Source organism: Microcebus murinus, chromosome 10 (assembly GCF_040939455.1).
Source record: "Microcebus murinus isolate Inina chromosome 10, M.murinus_Inina_mat1.0, whole genome shotgun sequence".
In the NCBI taxonomy this organism is placed as follows: domain Eukaryota; kingdom Metazoa; phylum Chordata; class Mammalia; order Primates; family Cheirogaleidae; genus Microcebus; species Microcebus murinus.
Window position 1 is genome coordinate 62,480,619 of NC_134113.1, and position 9,106 is coordinate 62,489,724.

At 43.7% G+C, this 9,106-nt stretch overlaps 1 pseudogene; it reads left to right on the forward strand.

The window, feature by feature from the left end:
* Positions 1-6,510: 6,510 nt before the first annotated feature.
* On the forward strand, positions 6,511-7,071 carry LOC105878012 (proteasome maturation protein pseudogene; annotated as a pseudogene).
* Positions 7,072-9,106: the final 2,035 nt, after the last annotated feature.

Consider the following 9,106-nt stretch of genomic DNA (forward strand, 5'->3'; position numbering starts at 1 on the left):
CTCAAAAGCTGTTGTAATGCCTCATACTGGCAGCGACAGATCAAGGCCTTATGCTGTGGAGGGGCTTCTAGCTGTGGTGCTGCCCCCGCCCTTACCAGGATGCTCTCAGAACTTTCTTTTATCCATCCAACCAGCAGGCATTGTTGGCGCCAAGAGCTAAGAATCTACGTGCTGCCCCCTGGTGGTCAATCTAAAGCAAGACTCGGAGAGCTTTTCCTTAACAGGTCAGGTAGTTAAGTATTTCAGACTTTATGAGGTAAAATTGAATGTATTAGGTAGGTATTTATGTAACACTTAAAAATGTTACCATTAGAAAACGTAACATTCTTGAGGGTGGTACAAAAGCAAGCGGCGGGCTGTGGTTACCCACACTTGCTCTGGAGGAACAGCATAAACAGATAATCACACTCCAGTGTCAGAGCTGTGATGACAGAAGTAGGAGGTGAAAAAATTCATCTCAACTATCTTCTTTCTTGAACCGACCCGACATTTAGGTTAAGATAGCCTGTCTGGGCTGTGCGAGAGCCCTTTGCCTCGCCGGGGAACCTGGAGAGCCCCCGCGGGGACGCTCTTTCCAGGCCCCCCCCATCTCCATGTTCCTCGCTGTGTGTTTTCTTTGACCTCTAACCGCCCTTCCCACTTGCTCCATGAACTCTTTTACTGGGGAGGAGAGAGGAGGCCTGGGGGAAGGGAGAAGAGAAGGAGGAGGCCAACAAGAATTTTAATTTCCCAGGCGCCAATATAATTACAGAGCAGATACAAATCCCTCCAAATCTTTTGTGCTGCTTTATATGCATTCATTATTTTCCTCATCTTTTTGTCACCAGCCAACCATTTAACTAGTTTACAGTCAGTCCCAGGGAAATTTATGTAGATTAGAAATCACCGATCTAAACTGAAGCCCCGAAGACATCTTACCTGTTAGCATGTTGATAGATGTTGTGTTTTAATAAATTCACTTTCTCTCTATCAGAAACCAAGCGCCAGCTGCACAGCCTCTCTTATCACAGAGGCCTCTGAACTGCCCTAAGTGTGGAATATGGACAATGGGAAAGCCTTATATCAGATTATTCTGGAGTTTTTCACCACCTACAGCCCATCATTTTGGAAATTTATTTATATAGGTAGAAGGAAAATATCAAGAGCCTAAAAATTGTATTTAATTCTGTTGCATTTTCCTTCCCTCTGATTAATTTAATTTTCCTTTTCCTTTGAAGTTGTGGTTGAATTAGAATTTTTTTCTTTCAGAATTATTAACACATGCCATTTCTGACAGATAGTTTACTTCCTATGACAATCTTTGATTCTTTTCACACTTAAATGCAGTTCATATTGAATACATGGTTGTTACTATTAGTGTTTGTTGTTAACGTGACAGTTTCTCTTTGGAATGTATAAGGGTATGTACATATTCTAGCATAAGACATTTTTTTTTTTTTATTTATTTTTTTTTTTTGAGACAGAGTCTCGCTTTGTTGCCCAGGCTAGAGTGAGTGCCGTGGCGTCAGCCTAGCTCACAGCAACCTCAAACTCCTGGCTCAAGCAATCCTCCTGCCTCAGCCTCCCAAGTAGCTGGGACTACAGGCATTCGCCACCATGCCCGGCTAATTTTTTATACATATTAGTTGGCCAATTAATTTCTTTCTATTTATAGTAGAGACGGGGTCTCACTCTTGCTCAGGCTGGTTTCGAACTCCTGACCTCGAGCAATCCGCCCGCCTCGGCCTCCCAGAGTGCTAGGATTACAGGCGTGAGCCACCGCGCCCGGCCAGCATAAGACATTTTTTCTAAAACATTCTGACCAGTGTCATGTATGTACCAAAAATGATGCACTTGTTGATTTGAAGTCTGGTCAAAGCAAAATGAAAAGTGGTGGGACAGGGATGGTGGCTTGAGCCCGAATGATGACTATTATGGGATACACACATGTGTGAGCTCATCTCCTCATCCAGCAGGGCACTGCTGCCAAGAAGTCTTTTTGACTTCCACAGGTACCAGGTGAGCACTCATAATAAGAGAGAGGGAGACGGGCTTGACAAGCTTGATCCATTGTCAAAACCATAGTCACCGCCACGTGTGTGTCGGTGACATAGGGGACAGATGCCTGTCACTTAGCCTTCTACCTGGCCAGTCCGTCACAGACTCATGTCTGGGTCGTAGAAGACAGAGGAGGCTTTGAATACATTTTCTGTATGTGGAAGGTGATACTGAGGATTTGGACTCTGGCAGACACTGGCAGCTGTCCCTCCACCCCCAATAGCCACTTCCCCTCCTTTATGCAAACACAGTCTTGTTTTTTATGGGGGTGGCCTTCTGCCCAGCTATGGGGGCAAAAATCATGATTGGTTTAAGTCATTAATGGCAATCTTATTCCTTGGATGGTCTCCCTTTCCCAGAGCTCCTGAAGCTAGTACAACCATGTGCTGTTATGCTCAATGCTATGTAAGGAGAAAGCTGCAGGTGGGCTTCTGGGAGAAACTCTCCTACCTTTTCACCCATTTGATGTTGAGTGAAGATGTGTGGCTTGACCGGTAGCAGTCATCTTGTGGTCAAGAGGTGACATGCCCAAGAATGAAAAGCTGATAGAGAAGAATGGCAGAGTTGAGACAGAAAGAAATGAGATGGTGCATGGTGTGGAGGAGGCCTGCACCACACTGGGGGCGCCATACCCCTGGACTTACTGTACTATGAGATAAGGAAATGCTTTTATTGCTTAAGTTATTGTTTTTTTTTTTTTTTTGAGACAGAGTCTCACTTTGTTGCCCAGGCTAGAGTGCCATGGTGTCAGCCTAGCTCACAGCAACCTCAAACTCCTGGCTCAAGCAATCCTGCTGCCTCAGCCTCCCGAGTAGCTGGGACTACAGGCATGCGCCACCATGCCCGGCTAATTTTTTCTATGTATATCAGTTGGCCAATTAATTTCTATTTATAGTAGAGACAAAGTCTCGCTCTTGCTCAGGCTGGTTTTGAACTCCTGACCTCGAGCAATCCGCCCGCCTCGGCCTCCCAGAGTGCTAGGATTACAGGCATGAGCTACCGTCCCCGGCCCTAAGCCATTGTTGATTGGGCTTTCTTTTTCATTCAGATCCTTGAAGTCAAGTGAGTGTAACATCAAAATGGAGAGAGACGCATTTGTTTACTTCACCACAAAGCTTGGAGGAGTTTCGGTACTTCAAGGGCTCGTTGAAGGGGTAGTGGAGAGCAGAAAGGGGGAGCGTGTCAGGCCAGAGGACCCATACCCAGACTGTGCAGTGCACGTGCCAATGGAGGCAGTGGTCCCCGTGGCTGTGGCAGCAGTGTTTGGTGATCCCAGCAAGAAGGGAAGATGTGCCAGACTGGAGTAATGTGAGCGGCGTCACCTGGCAGATGTAGTGGTCCCTGGTTGACACTGGGGTGCCTCAGGTTGCAGAAAGAGAAAAAAGAAGCTATGGTACACAGTAGATGAGTAGGTGGCCGATTTTACTTGTTTATGAGCACACATGAGACATCCTTGGTATATTAGAGAGGATAACCTGATACAACACATATGCCCCAAAGGTTTAATGGCTCAAACACAACAGGAGTTTATATTTTGCTTACATAACAGTTGTGAGGGGTTGAGTCATTGCACACCTGCAAGGCCCCGCGCCCCCAGTGAAGCCGGAAGCAACATCCAGGAAGGCTGACCAAGACGTCCGCTTCTGGAAACTGTTGCTTTCTTGCCTGCGCCATGGAAACTGTTGCTTGCCAACTTCGCATTGTTTGAACCATTGTATAGTGGGGCTACCAGCCAACCAATCATGTTAAAGGTCAATGCATGATCCACGCGTGATCAGCCACTGCATAGCGTATGCACCATAGGGATAAAAGGCACGCTGCAACCCCGGTCGGGGTCCTTGCCTGCGAGAGTGGCCACTGCGTTGGTGCTCTGGGGCTTGGACCCTGGCAGGCTAGAAAATAAACCTCCTCTTGTGTGATTGCATCCTCGATGTCTCTTCTTTTCTGTCCGGTGGGGCTGTGGAAGGTCGGTCCCTAACACAGTCTGGTGGCCAGTGGATGGTTCTCTCTCTATCTGGCAATTTGGGGGTCCGGGAGACTTCCATGTGGATTCTCTGCATTTCCCTGGGACTTGGTTGCTATCGGCATCCAGCTGGCAAAAGGGAAAGAGAGAACGTGGGGAGAGATGCCTGTTTAACCTCAGTCCATAAGTGGCACACGTTACTCCTTTCCTACTTCACAGTGAAGAGGAGTTATATGTCTCTACTAACTGCAAATGGAGTGGGACATGGGTTCCCATGGCTGGGCAGCTGCTACCAGTTACATTTTATAACTTGAAACAGGAGAACGAATTTTGATAGGCAATCTCTGCCACCTCCAAGAACTCCTGGAAATGTTTAAGGGTGGAGTGGGGGTGGGGCAGACACTTCCCAGGGCCCTGGAGTTCTGAATTGGCCGGTGCTGTAAGCTGGTGATACATAGGTCACAAGGCCCGGGTTTACCTACTGATCTTCTAAGAGTTGCCAGTTGGAGTAGCTTAAGTGAAAGAGGCATTTCCCCCCTTCTTTGCAATTATGTTCTTGGAATTATTTAGCATATAAAATTGCTGAATAATTGAAAAACCCTGTGTTTTGTCTAATTACAGTCATGCATTGCTTACCGACAGAGATGCATTCTAAGAAATGTGTTGATAAATAATTGTGTTGTTGTGTGAGCATCACAGAATGTACTTACACAGGCCTAGTTGGTATAGCCTTCTACACACTTGGGTGTAAATAGCCTATTGCTCCTAGGCTACAAACCTGTACAACATGTTGCTATACTGAGTTCTGTAGGCAACTGTAGCACAATGGTAAGTATTTGCGTATCTAAACATCTGAACATAGAGCAGGTACAGTAAAAATAGAGTATTATAATCTTATGGGACCACCATCATATATACAGTCTGTCATTTACCAAAATATTGTTATGTGATGCACAACTGTATTTAGATCTGGTATGGCCATAGTATTGAATTTCATTTATGATTTAACATAAACCATACATCAACAGTCTAAACTCTAATATATACATCTGACAGGTCCTTTTATTATTGAGAACAAAGTACTTGAAAGCATTTGATAGTTTTTTTTTCTTTCTTTTTAAAAGTATTTCTGATGACTGCATGGCTTATGACTATTAATACTAAGAAATAGAATTTCAGAATGAGCATCAGACTTATTTTTCAAGTGCCTTGTCATAAATGCACTGCTACCCATGTAATAAAGTAATTTTTCCCTTGTGTGATAAATATAGCACTAAAGAAGAATGAGCCTTGTCTGATAAAATGGCTTTTATTAATCTCCTAATGTTTTTATTTTGTTCTAGAATTATGATTAGTTTCAAGAGAGTAGCAAACAGGTTATGATCACAGTTGAATATTATTGCTATCCAGATATCTTTGGTTAATGCCTGCTGTTTATTTCAAAAACAAAATGCTCCATTAAGAAAAATCAATGCTAATGGTCTGACTTTATTATCAAGAAATTATACCTGTTATGTAAACCTTGCTAATTATAAGCGCTTGGATTCATTTGGGTGATATAACAGTTGAAAAAGGCCATTTATTAGGAGAAGTACTTGGCGTTGGTACTAGCATAATAAAACTGAAATAATAAAAAACAACCCAAGGAAAGAAGAAATGTTAATGAGGAATGGAATTTGTGCAGGAATGAATTATACCAGGAGACAACATGGAGTGTGGGATTAACACTGAATGCTTCATCCTGGACACCTATTCCCCTCAGCCACCTGGAACAGCCTGCCCTCTCTTCCCCTCTTCTTATTTTACTTCTTATTCTTTGGGCTGAGCTCATGCCTGCACCTGCTTCACCTTCTATTGACTCCTAAGTCTTTAAAACTTCTCCGTTGACCCCTTGTCCATGGACCAGTCTGCCTCTGGCCATCCCTACTTGGATGTCTGCTAGGAACCTGAAGTCTATGTGTCCAAATAGAATGAGTCTTTTGTCCTCTTCTTGAGTCATCTACCTTAACCTGAATAACACAGTGTCACCCTTGACTCGTCTGTCTCTCACACCCATATCAAACCTGCCACATCCACTTGTTTCTGGTCAGAAATGTCTCAAATCTGCTTCTACATTCACTCCCACTTCCACTGCCTCAGTCTAGGCCACATTCACTTCTTGTTTTAATTACTGTAACTCATATATCTAACCAGCAGACTCATAGCATATAGTCATTAAAGCAATTTTACTTTTATCTTCTGTAGTCCTTTATTTTTTAAATTATTCTTTCAACTTTTTATTTAGAAATATTTCAAACCTACAGAAAAATTGAAATAATAGGACAATAAATACATGTATAAACTTCACATCCTAGATTCACTAATTCTCAACACTTTGCCACATTTTTCTCTCCCTCTCTCCCTCCTTCCTGCACCTCTGTCTCTCTCTCTCTCTTGCACTACATTTCCCACACCTCTGCACATTTCCCACACCCAGCCCAGCTCTGGCTCCCTAAAGATCGTGGCTTGGGAGAAGCTGTTTGCAGAGCGTCTGAAGATGAATGCCAGAGGACTTGGATCTCAGCTAAAGGACAGTATTCCAGTTACTGAACTTTCAGCAAGTGGACCTTTTAAAAGTCATGATCTTCTTCGGAAAGGTTTTTCCTGTGTAAAAAATGAACTTTTGCCTAGTCATCCTCTTGAATTATCAGAAAAAAATTTCCAGCTCAACCAAGATAAAATGTATTTTTCCACGCTGAGAAACATCCAAGGTCAATTTGCTCCACTGAAATTACAGATGGAATTCAAGGCAGTGCAGCAGGTTCAGCGTCTTCCATTTCTTCCGAGCTCAAACCTTTCACTGGATATTCTGAGGGGTAACGATGAGACTATTGGGTTTGAAGATATTCTTAATGATCCATCACAAAGTGAAATAATGGGAGAATCACACTTGATGGTGGAATATAAACTCGGTTCACTATAAATACATTGTGCTGTTTGTGAAAATAGAGGGGCTGCATCTTGTTTATAGTTGTCTTTTTACTGTAATTTGATGTATACAACATTAAAAGTACTGACATGAGAAAAAAAAAGATTGTGGCTTGGGATTGGTGTGGACACTGGCCTTCCCATCTGTTTCTTGTGGTCTGACCCTGAAAGGTGTTTCAGACAGAATCAGAGGGAGACAGCAAAGGAGAAGGAGTTACTTTGATGTCGTGAGCCTTGGCGAGCCACCAGCATCAGCGTTGGTGAGGGGGCCATTTTCCCAGACTGCAGTTGGGTCACTTTAGGGCTCAGGGTGGTACTAGAATGTCAGGCAAGACTGTGGCCCCCAGAGCACTGGCAGCTGTAGCAGGTCCCAGATACTCCCTTCATGTGGCTCTTTGACTGTGGACACTGAGAGCAGAAAGTGTGAACAGACTTGTATCTGAGTATAACATGTGAGGATTCTCAGAATGCATGAGACTGTGAGGCTGAGACGGCGGCGGCGGCTACAAAACCTTATGAATGCAAATAGAGGACACAACACAGCAAGATGGGGCACTATTGTTATAGTGACCTCATAGACAGGTGAAGCCTGAGGATGTTTGGGTTACTCAGGGACTGAAAAAAGATATTAAAAGAAATATAAGTGGTAAAAGGAACATTTCCTTTACCCTAAAGTTCAGCATGCCCCTAATTGTGTAGGAGTAATTCCTGACTCATCCATCATTCCACCCTTTCGGTTTGATGGTATATATGCAATATAAACACATGTGACACCTGTCTGTTTGGCTAGTTGGTCTTCAAAGCCATTGAGGACTCTTGGCACTGATTTTATTTTAAAAGAAGTAAAATATTTTTTGTCTGAATTAGCTGTTGTCTGAATTAACTACTCTGCCTTCTGAGTCAATGAAGCAAAACTCTCAAATCCTTACTATCTCAGAAATATTGCTGATGAGTCTTTATTTTGAAAGCTTTGCTTTTTATCAGAGGCAACTAGACATATGTTGCAGATTGTATTTTCTGGAGATGATGACAATGGTCTCTCCCATTCCTCATGCTCTTACAGTGTGGCTGTGACATCCCTCTCATAAAGTAGTGGGGTCTATGTCCCTCTTCTCTAACCTGGGTGGAACTTTGTGACTATCTCTATCAATAGAGTATGGTGGAAGTGACTCTATGTAACTTCTGAAGGTAGAACATAAAAATGCCATGCACTTCTGCTTTGCTCTATTGGGACATTTATTAATGGCATCCAGCCATTCTGCTATGAGAAAGCCCAATGAGTTCACATGGGGGGACCATGGGGAGAGGCCATCTATAGGAAGGTATTCCAGTCAACAGCCTAGCTGAGATCCCAGCAGGCCACCAGCACCACCTGAGCATGCCAGATGACTCCAGTCCTCAGCTGTTGAGTGGCCCTGCGTCTTTGAGTCTTCCCAGTGGACTATGCAGCTATCAAAGGGCAAAGACAAGTCCTCCCTGCTGTTTTCTGTTCAAATTCCTGACCCACAGAACCTGTGAGCATAATAAAATGTCTATTTTATGCCATTAAACATTAGGGTGTTTGCTATGCAGCAATAGTAACTGGAACAGCATAGTACATCCTTTTGCTGGTTTGTTGACAACTCTGTGAGTTTTCATCATCTAAAAATGTTTTATAAATGAATCAGTTTGAAGACATTTATTTATCATTAATTGTTGAGCTCTTATTTTGAGACCACCTCTGTGAAATTCTTTGGTTCAAACATGCGTGGGTAGTCAGAAGGGCCTGTCTGGGGGTACTTTCTCCAGGAAGGTCCTTTGCACAAAGGACTAGTAAGCCTCCCGAGAAAGAGCTCAGCCTGAGAAAAGAGACTCTTTGTTCAGAAGCTTGGTGCCAAGCTGACGGCCCAGTCAGTGTCAGAGGGCTGGTCAACTTCAAGTCCAGTTCAGTACTATCACTTGCCTTGCCTTCCAGTCCAGCCACCATGGGCGTAGCCCTGAATTCCTGAGAGGAGGGGAATTGTAATGAAAGAGTGAGTGAAAGAAGCAGCTTCCATTGGTTTTCCTTGGGGCTGTGGGAACATAAGTCGGTTGACAGGTTCAGCAGCACTGGTACCAGCAGCCTTGGTCACATAAGGAGACATCTGACCCTGGATGCTA